Here is a 15704-nt window from a genome sequence, read left to right as displayed (position 1 = left end):
GGGATAGTCTAGTGAGGTGAGGAGAACTACACCTCCACAAGCACGTTCACCTGCAAGGTAATCCTTTCTGACGAAAGAAAACCTCCGAAGTTTTGCATGTTGATCTGGTTTCAGATTTGTTTCCTGTACTGCCAAGCACACGGGCTGGTAAGCATTGATCATAGCTTTGATGTCAGGGAAATTTCGATGGAATCCGCGACAGTTCCATGAGACGAGGGTGGCCATTATGTTTGATGTTTGTTCTTCCTGTGTTCCTTTTTAGTTTTGCGCGGAAGCAGATGTTCGGGAATTTCCACGCCCTGTTCCACTTCCATGCTATCTGAATCTCCTGATTCAGAAATCATTTCATCAACAGAACTAATGCTGGGACTTTTATTTTTCTTGATTGATTTTTCAGGGACATTTTTTGGTTTGCTTTGAATAACTACTTCTTTATTTTGTACTACGTGTGTTGGATTTTCCTTTTTTTTGCTTGCAGGTTGATGGGTTTTATTCTGTGCTGTCTGTGTACTTATTGAGGTTTGGGTTGCAATGGAACGTGTTGATTTAACGGCGCTGGCATATGACTTGTTTGATTGAGGCTTTGCACTAGTTTTCTGGCTTCTGCATATGAGATGTTCCTAGTGACTTTTAACGTCTGTACTTCCTTTTCTGTTTTCCATTTTGGGCATGATCGGGAAAATGCTGGATGGTCACCTTTGCAATTAATACACAGTGCTGCAGCGGTGCAATTATCACTGTCGTGGCCAACCGACGAGCATCGAGCGCACGTCAGGGTCCCACGACAGGACATCTTGGAATGGCCGAAACGCTGGCACTGGAAGCATCGCATAGGATTTGGAATATACGGTCTCACGGGGCAATTAATCTTAATTGCCCCGTGAGACGAGGCAATTAAGATTCCAGCCATGAGACGAGGGTGGAAACAAAGGCCTCGAATTCATACTGTGTTACCAAGGTTGTGAATTCGGGATCAAGATCGCTGCTCCCATTGATTTTCAAAGATGATGCTTCATAGATTTTACAGCAGATTCCTCCAAAATGTGGTGCGGTTGGAGGAATGAAATTCCATTTAACATTTTCTGAAGTCAGGAAAGAATGAAGATGTTCATTTTTCTGACATAACAAGAAAGCCTTATGTATTTCCTTGCTACCACGTCCTCCGTCGCATGTCACATGTATTTCCTTGCTAGCACCCTTGAAGTTTTTCGGCAGTTTGATATTCTTCGGCAGATCAGGCGGCTTGAAGGTCAGGATGACGTGTTTCGTGTCAATCAACTGACCTTCCTTACTCATCTTGATCCGCTTTGCAGCACAAACCTTTTAATTAGCTAACTCGGAAATGAACTCTTCTTCAGGAACAGACAGAAGGTCGACTTCCGAGATTATGCCGCGAGAATAATTCAATGTCTTATGCCCTGTTACAGTGACAGTTGCATTACCAAGTTTGGTTATTTCAAGTAAGGAAGCAGACTGGGTGGCCGAAGTTGTATCAATCAGCAAGTCTCCAGAGCGGAGACGCTTAATATTTTTGGGCTCACCAATGCAAGAATGGATATATTTATTTATAACAAAAGGAGACATCTTTTGAAGCTCGCCAGAAGGACTAGAGACAACAAGGAAACGGGGACTATTCTTAGGATTATTAACAGTTGCATCTGTACATACTTTTTTACAGGATTTTTAGGAACTAGAGCTTAGAGTGACGGGACTGACTTCGAAATCTTTAATTAAGATTTTAGAATTAGCCATATTTAAGAAGAAAAGATTCGGGTCCGACGGCCCCGCCCACCACGGAGCCCAACAAGGGAACACAGATTCCTGTGTTAGGGCTAGCCGGACCTATACGCAAACTGAAGCGCCACAGTCGGCTTTCCCGAAAGCAGGTACTCCCGAGAGCTTGACCCCAAGCCACTGACACAAGAACTAGTGACCAGCCGATTGACACCCGTGAGGACGACTAAGGTGCCTCCCGTTTAGCTAAAGCAAAGGCCAAAGCAGTGTGTTGGGGACAGTACCTCGCCACTCAACTACCAGGACTCTCCTTTCCAGCGACACGGGTCTCCACGCACGGCAAACACGTGGGCAGTTTTCTCGCCACTCGAAAACTAGAGGCAAGGGCTGCTCCAATTTCTCGTGACGGGCCCCCAAACTCCGTAGAGAGAAACCACAAGGGAGAAGGGAAGGGAAAAAGTTCCAGCCAAGAGGAGAGGAGACGGAAAAGAGGATAGATCACTGGGGCTCCAGGATTGTGACACCCGTCTCACCAAGATGATGATCCCCTGAAGGGCTAGGGTACCTCGGATTGCCACACCCGTACTCACAAAAGTGAGCCCCTGAGGGCCTGCTTTGCACAGAAATATGTGCCAACCAAGTATTGGTCTTCCAAAAAAATATCTCTAAACCATTTCGTTCTTTTTTTTTACCTTCTTCCGTTGCCTCTTGGCTAATAAGGGCAGATAAAAGAGCATTCTGTTGAGCCAGTGAAACTTTGTGGTGAGCTGAAAAAGCCATGACACAAAATAAAGAAAACAAGCAGAGCGAACGTAGAAAATCAATCGAGAGGGAAAACAGCCAGCGAAAGGTGTACACACATTCACGCATGCACAAATTTAGCTTCTCTCATTGGCCACAGCTTAGACCCCCGTCTCGCAGGTGTGAACGGAACTCCCGTATTTTATGACCTTATGACTATGCCCTTTATGCCGCCGTCTGAATGCAGCCTAATGTTCTAAAGAGTTCAAAGTTCATAGTGTTTGACAGGCAAAGGACTGAGCTTAACAATAGGTCTTTTAATTTCTCCATTGGCAGTTCGAATATCCACAACTCAAACTTTATTATGCGATCGGGAATACACATGAATTATTCTACCCATTCTTCCACTGAAGAGGTGGTAAGTTTTCTTCCTTTCTGCGGCTGGAGGAATGAAATTCCATTTAACATTTTCTGAAGCCAGGAAAGAATGAAGATGTTCATTTTTCTGACATAACAAGAAAGCCTTATGTATTTCCTTGCTACCACGTCCTCCGTCGCATGTCACATGTATTTCCTTGCTAGCACCCTTGAAGTTCGTTCCACAGTCACTAAATATTTCTTTTGGTTCAGAACTAAGTCGTTGACAGACATATTTTCGTGAGATTTCTTCCACTTATTTCAATGTTATAACTCAGACAAACATTCTCGACTCCATTTTTTCCAAAAATTTTGGAAAATTAGTAGTTTCATTTTCCATCGATTAAAATATTTTTCGATTCTTCTAAATTTTCTTCGGGCAATGATGCGAGAAATGTACGAACGAATGAGGAAGTGTTCAGGTGTGAGAACACCAATGTCATTTGGATCATCAGATTGTGGAAACAAAGGCCTCGAATTCATACTGTGTTACCAAGGTTGTGAATTCGGGATAAGTCAAGATCGCTGCTCCCATTGATTTTCAAAGATGATGCTTCATAGATTTTACAGCAGATTCCTCCGAAATGTGGTGCGGCTGGAGGAATGAAATTCCATTTAACATTTTCTGAAGCCAGGAAAGAATGAAGATGTTCATTTTTCTGACATAACAAGAAAGCCTTATGTATTTCCTTGCTAGCACCCTTGAAGTTCGTTCCACAGTCACTAAATATTTCTTTTGGTTTTCTTCTCCTGGATATAAACCATTTTAATGCTTCCCCACAAGCCTTAGAAGATCTTCGACAACTTCAAGATGGGAAAATAAATGGGAGCCTGCTATAGTTTTAAAAAAGCATTCAACTCCTAGATCATGTTGGATTAGAACAAAAGATAATAGGGTAATTAGACAGAATAAATTCCATATAAGAAAAACTAAAAATCAGAAGAATTTAGTGATATTAGACTATTATGATCTATATGTAATGAGAATGGGGAAAATATAAGTAGTGAACATCCAAAAATATATAATAATCCTCACCATCAAGATAATAGCAATAATATTAATCGTGATTGTGTATATAAAACAAGAAGTGGTGGTAATGTATATCGACTATCCAAATATGATAATTATGTAATGCATTGATTCCTATGACTCTCCCAAAAGAGGGGAGATGTTGCATATATGTGGCAACACACTGCTGGTCGAACTGAAGTGAAGTAATTGTCAGTTGATGTTGGTTTGGAATAAACGATGTGCTATGTGAGCGTGTTGTAAGGAACATAATTATAGATCAAATATTAATATGATTATAACAAGGCCAACATTATTCTAGACAGTTCACTATACTTTAAAAATTCCATTAGCACCTTTCAGTTTTCCAGGTAAACTTCACCGAGTGCCAGTCTTAGATGGTTTTATAACTTTATCCAAACTTTCTAATTGTAAACTGCAAAATTTAGACTGCAATTTATCAGTTGCAACATCAAAATCATCTTTCATACTAAAGTAAAACTGGAAATCTATTCAAAAAGTATCTTGTATCTATTGGGAGACATTTTTCTAAATAAAGCTGCAGCATTATCCGATGCAGTGGCAGTTTGTGTTCCAGTAAAAAGGCAGAGAACAGGCATTCTGTATTAAAAACCCTTTGGTCCTTTGTTTCCACAAAAAAATTTATTTATTTATTTATTTATTTATTTTCAATAGAGCTTAAGTTGTCCTTGTATTTTTGTGTAAGCACATGTTTGATAACATTGGCCCCTTTACCGTGCGAAATCGAAAAATCGCAATGACAAATGGCACACATCACAAATGTATTACATTTCCTTGAAGAAATAATAGAAGGAAAGTCATCTGTATACAATTTTTGAAAAGTACACAAGTATTTTACCTTTTTTGCAAACATAACTAAAACAAAAGATCGTAATTTCTTAAACTATTTCTCGAAAGCATGTACACTAACACCGCTCAGTGACAAGATGAATGAAATAACAGCCTTGATCTTGCTTTGTGCTCATTTGCTAATATATGCCAAATAACATGCAGTAGCGCTCGATGCCAATTGGAGAACTGGTGCACGACATTTTAGAACACATGTGATCTCACTCACAAAGCAGAAGTGCGCCATAAATTCTCAGATGTAACGACCCCGGTTTTCTTTTAGATTTAATCTAGAGAAAAACTAAGTGACACCTTTTTTTGGTGCAAATAACGAAGTATTAAGCCAAGATACATAAAAATAGTGAAAAATTTTAAGTATAAGAAAAAATCAGGAGAAATATGTCGCAAATAGGGTTGGCGGGAGAACAGTCAGAAATCGGGAGAGTTGGCATCTCTGCACAAGTCTTAAAGAAGTATATTTGCAAAATAATAACTGGAGCTAACCAGCCTAAGGGGTCAAAGAGTCTGGCAACTTCTGACAGCACATTCCTTTTAGTGACACCTGAAATTACAGAAGGTAGAATGTTAAAATTTAATGTGCAACTTTGGGAAATGCCAGTTTATTCCTAACACCTTCTTTGATTGTTCCTTGAAAATGTCTAACTGAAGTGCATTTTCTCTAAGTTCTTCTGGTATTCCTCCTAATACACCAGGCATGTTATATCACCATTTCCAAAGTATGAAGCCTCCTCTACACATAAGATTATCTATACCATGCATTAAATTTTTGGCAGCAGTTCTTGATGCAGCACCATTTCCAAAGTATGAAGCCTCCTCTACACATAAGATTATCTATGTCATGCATTACATTTTTGGCAGCAGTTCTTAATGCATCACCTGTTAAAAGATCATCCACATAAAAACCAGATTTGATAACTTCCAAAGCCCTTGGAAAATCCCTTTGTTCATCTAATGCTAATTGGAGAAGAGAACGGGTTGATAAGAAGGGTGCAGGGGAAGTTCCATATATCACCATTAGTAGTTGATATTCTTGAATTGGTTCATTCACATGATTTCTCCAAAGAATGCGCTGAAAATTTGTATCTTCTTGATGCACATGAATTTGTCCATACATTTTTTCTATATCTGCACAGATAGCAACAGCATATGTTCTAAATTGGATGTGAATGTCAAGCAACTCTGGTTGAATTCTAGGGCCTACGTGTAGCAGATCATTAAGTGAATATTCACTGGATGTTTTTGCTGATGTGTCAAATACAACTCTTAATTTAGTGCTAGTCCTTGATGGTTTAAATACTGAATGGTAAGGAAGATAATAGACTATTGTAGGGACAGGTTCAGAATCAGGTATGACTTCCATATGTTGCAAATGCAAATACTCATCAAGTAACCCCTTATATAAGTTATATAGTTCTCACTAGTCTATTTTCCAAAAGTAAAAACCTTACAGCTTACAATTCCCTTGAATTTCCTAATTCTGATGGCGATTTCTTGAATGGTAATCTTAATACATATCCACCTGTGTTGACTCTGTTATGAGAAGTTTTAAAATGTTCCTCACATCTTACTTCGGATTTTGACAGAACAGTTTCTTCTGGAAGAAATTGTTTTGAGAGTCCAAAATTTCTTAACTAATTCATCAGTAGTTAACTCTAAATTATTTAATGATATGAAAGAGTTCACATAAAAATTAAATAATGCTGTTCCTGAAATGATCCAACCTAATTTTGAATGAACAACTGTTGGAAGTTCTTGGTTTCATTTAATTGGTTCCCTAGAATATCTATTAGAGCAAATTCATAAAATGTAGGATCTGCCAAAATCAGATAATTGAAAGAATTTAAAATATTCGATGGTAATGATATATGTGGTAAGTTTCCACAAACCTTGTCCATAACAAAAACAGATGTTGTAAAGGAAGAAAGTAATTTCCAGTTCTCCATTTGTTTGAGATGTTGTTGAGCCTAGGTACGATATCTGGATCTTTGCTTTTTTCTATCCAGATGAAGTTTTGAGAGACAGCTCTCAGTAATGAAGTTTGCCTGTGAGCCAGAATCCAACAAGGCTTGACACTGTATGAAATTACTTAGCGCATTAGCGCATCGCGCAAGTTGATTGCTCATCATCAATTGCAGCAGTTCACAATAAAACTTCCTTGCTTATAGTTCCACTATTCACAAAATTAGAGTGTATCTGATTAAAATTATTAGAAACGTTATGGGATAGTATTTCCTGTGATATTTTGAACCCTTGCATGAATGGACAATGTATTTCAATTATTATTAGTAGCAGATAAAAACAGTAGCTCGAAATTTCGGGAAACGGAATAGTGATTATTATGACATGTTTTTCATCTACTCAAGCTTTTACAAGCCTTAACATTATGCACATTAGATAAACAATTAAAACAAAGTTTATTAAACTTCAAAATTGAATCTCTTGCTGACAGGCAATTTACCGAATTCATCACACTTATATAAGTAATGATCTTTCTTACAATAGGAACAATTCTAAAACCAAAGTTTCTAAACCAAAGATGTGACTTTAGAACTTATCCGTCTTTCTCTCAAATTGGTCACGTTTATTCGAAAATCTATCTTTGAGTAAATCCCAAGCAATTTTATAATTTTAATCTGAAATAGGTATAGCTTGAATTATTTTCAGAGCTTCAGCCTTACAAGAGCTCTTAAGATATCTGATAATTTAACTTGAGCATGTGATAATTTAACATTGTGTACACTGGCCTTAAAAGATCGCTAAATGTAAGCCATTGATCTAAATTTCCATTAAAGGTAGGTACAGTTAATTTTGGAAATTTTACTTCTGTAGTATCTGATTTAATACTAACTGAACTAACATTATCAAGGTGAGAACTTTTTTGTTCTAAATCCAAATAGAGATCATCAATTATATTTGATATTATTTGATATTCTTCAATATAGGTATCAACTTCTTTTTCCTCACATGTTACATAAATGTTATCAAAAATACGTGAAACATCTGCACTTAAAATATTGTTTCTTTTTTAAAAGTTCAATTTTTGCCTCATTGGCTTTAGCAATCTCAGAATTCATTTTATCTTTAAATTTCGTTACATTGCTTTTAGCGACTCGTTTCTTTACTAATAGTGATTTCATTTCCAATTATGAAAAATGTAAAATTAACTTACCCTAAATTGATACAGCATATGTTTTTTTTAAATGAGTCAGCAACAGTTGATAGCATCAAAATTATTTGATTAATACGAAAAATATATATTATCCATCAGGAGATGACAAATAAATGTTCGTTGCAGAGATTAAAACACAAGATGCGAAGCTTTGTAAACAAATCTATGAATCGAACATACTAAAAATGGCTTATGCTGCGTTTGTAGCATACAAAAACAAAATTGAGCAAAAGGAATTATTGTTTCCAAACTCATAAATCCTCCAGTGAAACAGTACCAAATAATAAATATGGCAAAGCGATGCAGATTAATTATAAAAAGCAGTGGACTGTATTAAAATGCGATTTTATTTTCAAGACAAAAAAAAAAAAAAAAATTGTTGCAAAACCAGCTAAAATAAAACAGAATATCTACTCTCAACTCCAAGGCACGAGTGGTCACGTGATTGACTTAATAAATCTGCTTTCGTAATAGTAGTGTCATCTACAAAATTACATTTAATAATAACAAATCTAATATATATCCCAAGTTCGTGCTTTCGAGACATGGGAAAACATAAGTTAAATTTTGACAACTGGTCCAGTAGAACAGGAGATATAGAACTGTCCCATTCATTTCTCAGGGTTCGTACACATGTCTCCACATGGAAATTAAGGACCTAAGAGCAAATGGAAAATGAATAAATTCAATTAAAAATATTATCTATGCCTGAACGTCCCTTTTGTGATACCATCTTAAAAATAAATGGATCCGTAAATAGGCTGCATTATTAAACATAACTTAATTTACATAATTATTAATAAGTTAGAGAATAAAATAAACTTTATGAAATTCAGCTAGTAGTATTAAATATTTTACACTTATAATAATTGGACAAATTTCTAAAGTTACTAACAGTTAGCTTTATGTTGATTTTTTTTAATGTCTCATTTTGTCACATACTTGCTCAGTTTAAAAGCTTGGTAAATAGCAGGTAGACTTTATGTCAAGCGGCATAGGTTAAAATGAGAAGTAAAATCATAATCAGCACGATTCATAACAAAAGACTGGCTGTTTGCTGCTGCTTATCTAGAGAGAGACCTGCTGATTAGAACAAACCTGAAAGGCTTGATGTAGGTATGGTTGGCAAGTCTTAAAAGTTCATCAGGCTTTGTTTGATGCAGTTAGTGTCATAGCTTTGTGTAGAGTTCCAGGGGTTGTAACCCAGTTAATATACTTTACAGTTCCAATAAGCCACTAAAAGCACCAGAGGTGATAAGTTGTTTTGTATTATTTTAAGTCTCACTAGATGTGAAGAATAAGTTTTACATAAATTTTTACGTTTTTGTGTTTTATCTTGTGACTACGGTAAGGATCAATGAAAGGCGATAGCTCATTTTAATATGCAGAGATAATTTTTAAGGGTAAACAGTTAGTTATAAATAATTAAATTCGGTAGTTAGATAACCTTAGTCTTTATGGATTTACATAGCCACTATTAAATTTTATTTATTTTTTACAAAATTTGTTAGAAAAGTCAAATGTCGGCAGCTATAACGCAGAGATGAATAATTACAAATTATCAAAGCTGGCAGGAACTAATGCAGCGAGCTAGTGGAGGTCAGAAACACACTCTGTCTTACACTCCAAAAACCTCAGTTTAAAAACTATCTTAGTCATTTGCATTCTGGTGAGAAAACGAAATGGGAAATTATAGTAAAAGGCTGAAATTATAAACAACTGGGTAATTTACATAATAATAACTGTACACATCTTTGAAGAATAATTATCTTTCTCTTTATGTATTCAGTTTCTTTTTTCAACATGTTTCCCTTTCACTTTAGAATTTTTTGATTTAATTAAAGATTTCTGTTATTCTAATCTCTACCTTAAAAATTTGTAGATATATTTTTTAACATGACAGAAGTATTCTGCATTTCTAGAAAATTAAATCTGGCGAATGAGGAGTTGGATGAAGTTGTTCAAGTACTTTGCAAAGGAGCCATTCTTTCACAATTTTGTCATAATATTTCAGACTTTTATTCTTCTGAAAAATCCTCTAGCTTCCAAGTTGTAAACAGATGCCTGTAAATAACCCTGCAATATCTTTGGATACTTCTAAATGCCTATTTACCTTCAATGAGCACTAATTTAACAACACCGGGCAATAAAGTTTCAAATCATCATCAACCCTCCATCGAACCCACTTCTTGGAATGGTATTTTCAGGTTTCATTTCTTCATGTTTACTCTGATAAACATTTCCATGATCATCAAATCAAAAAAAATGTTACATCTATTCACATTGATAAATTATGGTATTCCAAGAAGCAATGAGTTTCTTGAAACTCTAGAACAGATAATTTGGATTTTTCCTAATTGTTTTCAGAACACTTTAAATTTCTCAAGGCGACCACTACAGTGCATGTAAAAAATTCAAAACATTTTGGAGAGCAACAGTTGATAGCATTTTCTGCTTTGTTACATGATATAAACAGCCAGTCATCACAGATCACTTTGAGGTTACCATGTAAAAGCAAAACTGGTTCTCTATTGCAATAATGGTAATGAGGGTTTCAATTTGATAGCTCATTGATTAAAAACAAACAACTTATAATTTTTTTGCAAAAGGAAAAAAAAATTGAGGTCTTTCTTTCAGTGGTAAATCAGATATAAAAATTGTTTGAAACAGTTAATTGTCAGAAACAAATGTATCTATGACAGCAGTCTGAGAAGTTTGTTGAATAATGTGTAATTAGTTGCCCTGTAATTACTAAAAACAGCTTGGACCCTAGAATGACTGTTTCCAACAATTTCTGAAATTGCTCCATAGGAATTTTTCCTTTTTTGTAAATATATTTCAAATTTTTGGTGTTAGCAGATAATTCCTTAGATTCAACTTTTTATCTGGAATATTAATGAAACCTAATAATAAACAAAAGATTCAGTTATCATCAGAGAGATGTAATTATGGTTCATTTTTGCTTAAGTATGAGCAAACCTGATTGATGCAGCTTAGAACCATACTTTTATGATGCAAGTTTTAGAGATTTTTACATATTCATTTTGATTTGTTTGATCTTTAGCAAACATTATTAAATTCATAATATGCAAAGCTACTAAAGAAGGAAGGAGATGTTCTAGTAAGAATGGGTACATTTTAACAACAACATATTCATTTTTATAACTGACTGTATGTAAGACAAAATTTTCACATATTTAAATCTTCAAAATTCTACTGACTACTTCAGATGGACATGTTTTAACGACTTTTGATATTAATACATTAGATCTTACCTTTCTTCAGGCATCAGACTTTCTGATTGACTATCCTCTCCAGTTGTTCCAGCTTGTGTACAGTTAGATTCACGTGCTATTTTTTAAAAATATTAAATTAAAATGCTTAAATTAAGATTTAAAAATTAGACAAAATCGCATAAAAATAATTTATATTCTATGAATCCTTCTAAATAATTGAACTTTTGTTACCTGATGAATAATTTTGCAGCAAAAGGGTTTCTTTCTGATCACATTATACATGTTCAGTGATATTAAAAATTTTAACTTGATACCAAATATAAAATATGTCTTCTTTTTTGTAAAATATTACAGGCTTATACATTTAAAAAAAAATAATGCATTTGTAAACGGGAAACTATGAAAAGAGTGTCAAGTTAAAATAAAACATGTTCTAAAATTATCTTCAATTACCTCTCATTAAATCTAAACTAGCAAGGTTCTGCTTTTTTGCAACTCAAAATTTCATTTATACTCAAAACGTTTTGTTTATTTTCAAGCACAAACCACACATTATCTGTAACTTATAATGGTTACCAAAAAAAAAAAAAAAGAAAAGAAAAGAAAAAGAAAAGAAAAGAAAAGATCCAGTGTAAAACATTATTCAGAGATAAATGTGCGATTTACTATATGTTCAAATGAATTTCCAAACAATATTGAAACATACACAATAAACAGCATTACATTTTTTTCTGCCAGAAAAGAACGCTTGGAGGTGGAAAATGGACAGCTACAATGCATAATTTGATAATTTATGCAATACAAAACTGTACTAACTAGAAATTCCAAAAGAAATAAAAATGTATTTTAATTCGATAGCTCATGTTATATCATGATAAAGTACAAAAAATTGTGTCTAGAAGCTGTACACTAAGTATACATTCAAAGCTATACACTAAGTATACATTCAAGATGAATATTTTAAATCTCAGGTTCAGTGAAGATCAGTTCAGTTAGTACAAGTATTAAAAATTCTCCACCAGTGAATTTCTCACAGCTTGAAATGCCCATCAGCGGTCAAGTGGTAAAGTCGCTGAACATTGGTAGCGCGACCTGGGCAGCTGCAGAACCAGTATACTATAGTGGCAAATCTAATCTTGAAGATTACATGATACTAAAATATTACAGATTAGCATTTGAAACAGTTACAGTTTTTTTATACATCCCAATAAAATATTCATTCATTATATCACTTTTTTTCCAATGATCAAATTCTATTAAAACAGAACACAACATTCTGTAGGGCATTCCTCAACACAGATTGTTGGGAATTATATTTCAAGATTATGCATCAAGAGAGTTTCTGAAATTAATTGATAATGAAATGAAAATCAAGTTAGTCAATTTAGTCTTTATAACTAAAATTATGTTAATTTTGATAATCAGAGTAACACATTCAGCACTTAGCTAAGATTATACTTAATTTTAGTAATAGTAAAAAAAAATGGAAGTAAACAGTAGTATGAATTAATTTTTGGTACTTTTCTGTTTTGCCGGCACAAACGATAAAGTCGAAAATAATGTTACAACTGATGCCAAATGGAATATCTTCACTGGTAACCTTTTACCCTTCATTTTCAAAACAACTCGCAGCCATTTCTTATCAGATTGATTGTTTCTTTCAATGCTGGCATACAATTACATAGAATTTTTACTATTTAAATTTTATGCCCCAAGACCATTTGCAGTAATTAATTAGGATGCAGTCACAGCACTCACCCGAAGGCGAAAATATAGAAAAGGCAATTTCAAGGGTTAAATTCATCAAATCTAATGAGAATGCACTAGCGAAGTAAAGCACTGTGGTTTTACATAATTTCTGAGTAAGCTATTCGTACGAATTGAAATCATTCTTGCATTTAAACTTGTATTCCACAAGATTTAATTTAAGATTTAACTTGAAATTAATGTAGATAATTACTGAGAGAATTAGATTTTTGTAGCATAGTTTACGTGAGATAAGATCACGTGATACGAACTGGCGAATCAGGATGTTGAACCATGAAAGCATAGTAAATTCTTAAATTAATGCCTTTTTACAAATTTACTGTCTTTATTTATTGGCTTTTTAAAAAATTTTAAACCATATTAAAATGTTTATGCTTTCAAATTAGAAAATTCTCAGAACTAACATTTGTTAACATTTTTTATGTGTATGCTGTCGCCAACAAAGTCTGCTTGGCGAGATTTGCGCCGAAGAAACGGAAAAGTATCTAATTTTTTTAAAATAATATTTTAAATAACCTAGTTGACATTGTTTGCAATTATGTTAATTCTACCGAATAACACACATCAATTATTTTAAAAATCTTGAAGTGAAACTGAATTTATTAATATAAAAATTTGGGGAAAGTGCAGAATCACCCACTCCTTGCGCATTTTTAAGAATTGCACATACTCAGTATGCGTGTACACATCGACCTATTTTCACTTAAAAAAACATCCCAGAATTGCACAAAAATGGCATTGTGCACTTCCTTGACTTTATCCATGTACACATTGACCTATTTTCACTTAAAAAATCAAAGAAAATTGACAAAAATCCAATTCTTCTTACTTTTGTAAAAAGTGCCAAACAAAGAAGTGGGCGATTCTGCACTTTACCCAAAAATTTAATACAGGTTAATCACATATCCCAAAGTTAACAAATTATGTAAATTTAAGTAATAAAATGTGAAACACACACACCAATTTTTTTACTGTAAAATAACATTTTACTTCGTTCGAGATCACAAAGTCATAAAAATGTTTCTTTTGTTATTTGAAGTTCCTCTGAACAAACACATCTAACTAGTAATCAAATTATGTGAAAATAAAACCAAGAATATCATAAAAACTTATTTTACTTATAACTATGAAGGAAATGGAAGAAATAAATACATATGAATGTGTACCGAAATAATTAAAAAATAGAGTTTTGAAAAGAAATACCAGGTTCTGAAAAAAATCATTCCGAAAAATAAATTTATAACAATACATCATTCAATATACATAAAACAACTATAATGTTTCAAAACAATATTGAGGAGTTAAAAATAACACTAGATTGGAAAAAGTAACATTATAATGTTCTTGTTTACTTTAATAACTACATTATTTATATCTGAAAGAAATCTAAAATGACCAGTACTACAACAATTACATTTGAAAGGGAAAAAATGAACAATTGTTTAGTAGCAGATGGAAAATAGAGCCAAGTGTTAATAAAATTCTATCAGTATGAGTTGCATAAAGTAACAAGGGGAAAAAAAAAAAAAAGGGTTATAGTAACTCTTTTTCTTCTAAGAGCAATTTTTATCATGTGCATTATTTAAAACATGAACTTTTATCAGATAGAGCAGATACAGATGATTTATCTAAACCTTTAACTATTCTGACATAAAAAAAATCTTTACTTTCCCTAGCCATTTTATACTTTTCTGTCATTCTAGGTGACAGGGAACTCCTCTCAGCTAGAATGTACTAACTATAAAAAAAGACCACCAAAAAAGCCTTAACTAAAAAGAATATTTGGGATTGTTTCTGTTATCAGGACCGGATTCAGAAACGTATGTATGTGCATATATTACACACACGTGTATAATATATGCAGAGGTATACACACATACATCCGTACATACATAAATTTCTTTATCTGGTGCCCCCCACCCCTGATAACAGAACAGTACCGAACATTTTAAAATATGAGGTGTGACATAAAAAAAAAATGAGACTGGTCCAATAAATCATTGTACTTGCAGAATCAGTTCTCTGTAACCTTATCACATTCAAAGTAGTCCCCTTCAGCATTCGGTGCTGCCATTGATGGTAAGTTCTGGAACGAGGTTTTTGGAAGGCCCTTGAGGAAGTTCTCCGTTTTTGCCTGAACCTCTTCAACTGAGGTAAAGTGGCTTCCTTTAAGCAAGCTTGAACTTTAGGAAATAAAAAAAAGTCGCATGGAGCCAAATCAGGTAAATAAGGAGGGTGCCCCACCACAGTAATGTTTTTGCTGGTCAGCAACTGCCTGACAGACAGGGCCATGTGAGCGGGTGCATTGTTCTGGTGTAACAGCCATCCATCACTCCACAACTGTGGCGGCTAATCTTTGGAATATGGAAGTGAAAATAGGTTGACGTGTACATGGATACCATGTATGTGAAATTCTTAAAAACGCAGCAAGCAGTGAGCGATTCTGCACTTTGTCCCAATTTCGCACCTAATCTTTGTCATGATTAAGCACTTTTGTTCCATAAACGTTCTAACATAAGCGTAATTCAGCTAGCAGATTGTTGGAAAAAAATGTTGAGTAAAAAAAAAAAAAAAACATGCCTTTACTTCGTGAAAACAAAAATGGCGTCCAAAAAAAAAAACTAGCAGGTTGCTGTAGCAGGGTTGGTTGCCAAATTTTCGCAAAAAAATCGCCAAGTTACCATAATCTGAAGATTAACCACAGTGGCCTTTTTTCCCTAATTTTTTCATACAGTCTTAC

The 15704-nt window shown here is 34.2% G+C and overlaps 1 protein-coding gene across 1 annotated transcript in view; it reads right to left on the bottom strand.

Moving 5' to 3' along the window:
* LOC118193536 (uncharacterized) overlaps positions 1 to 15704 on the bottom strand; it is a 51126-nt gene that overhangs the window by 21962 nt on the left and 13460 nt on the right. Inside the window, exon 2 of the mRNA XM_085813580.1 lies at positions 11237 to 11312. The gene's annotated coding sequence lies outside the window, so the exon portion shown is untranslated. The remainder of the gene's footprint in view (positions 1 to 11236; positions 11313 to 15704) is intronic.

Source organism: Stegodyphus dumicola, chromosome 3 (assembly GCF_044657685.1).
Source record: "Stegodyphus dumicola isolate Sdum_Otavi_A_Nest chromosome 3, ASM4465768v1".
Taxonomy (NCBI): domain Eukaryota; kingdom Metazoa; phylum Arthropoda; class Arachnida; order Araneae; family Eresidae; genus Stegodyphus; species Stegodyphus dumicola.
This window is presented reverse-complemented; position numbering and strand designations above follow the sequence as displayed.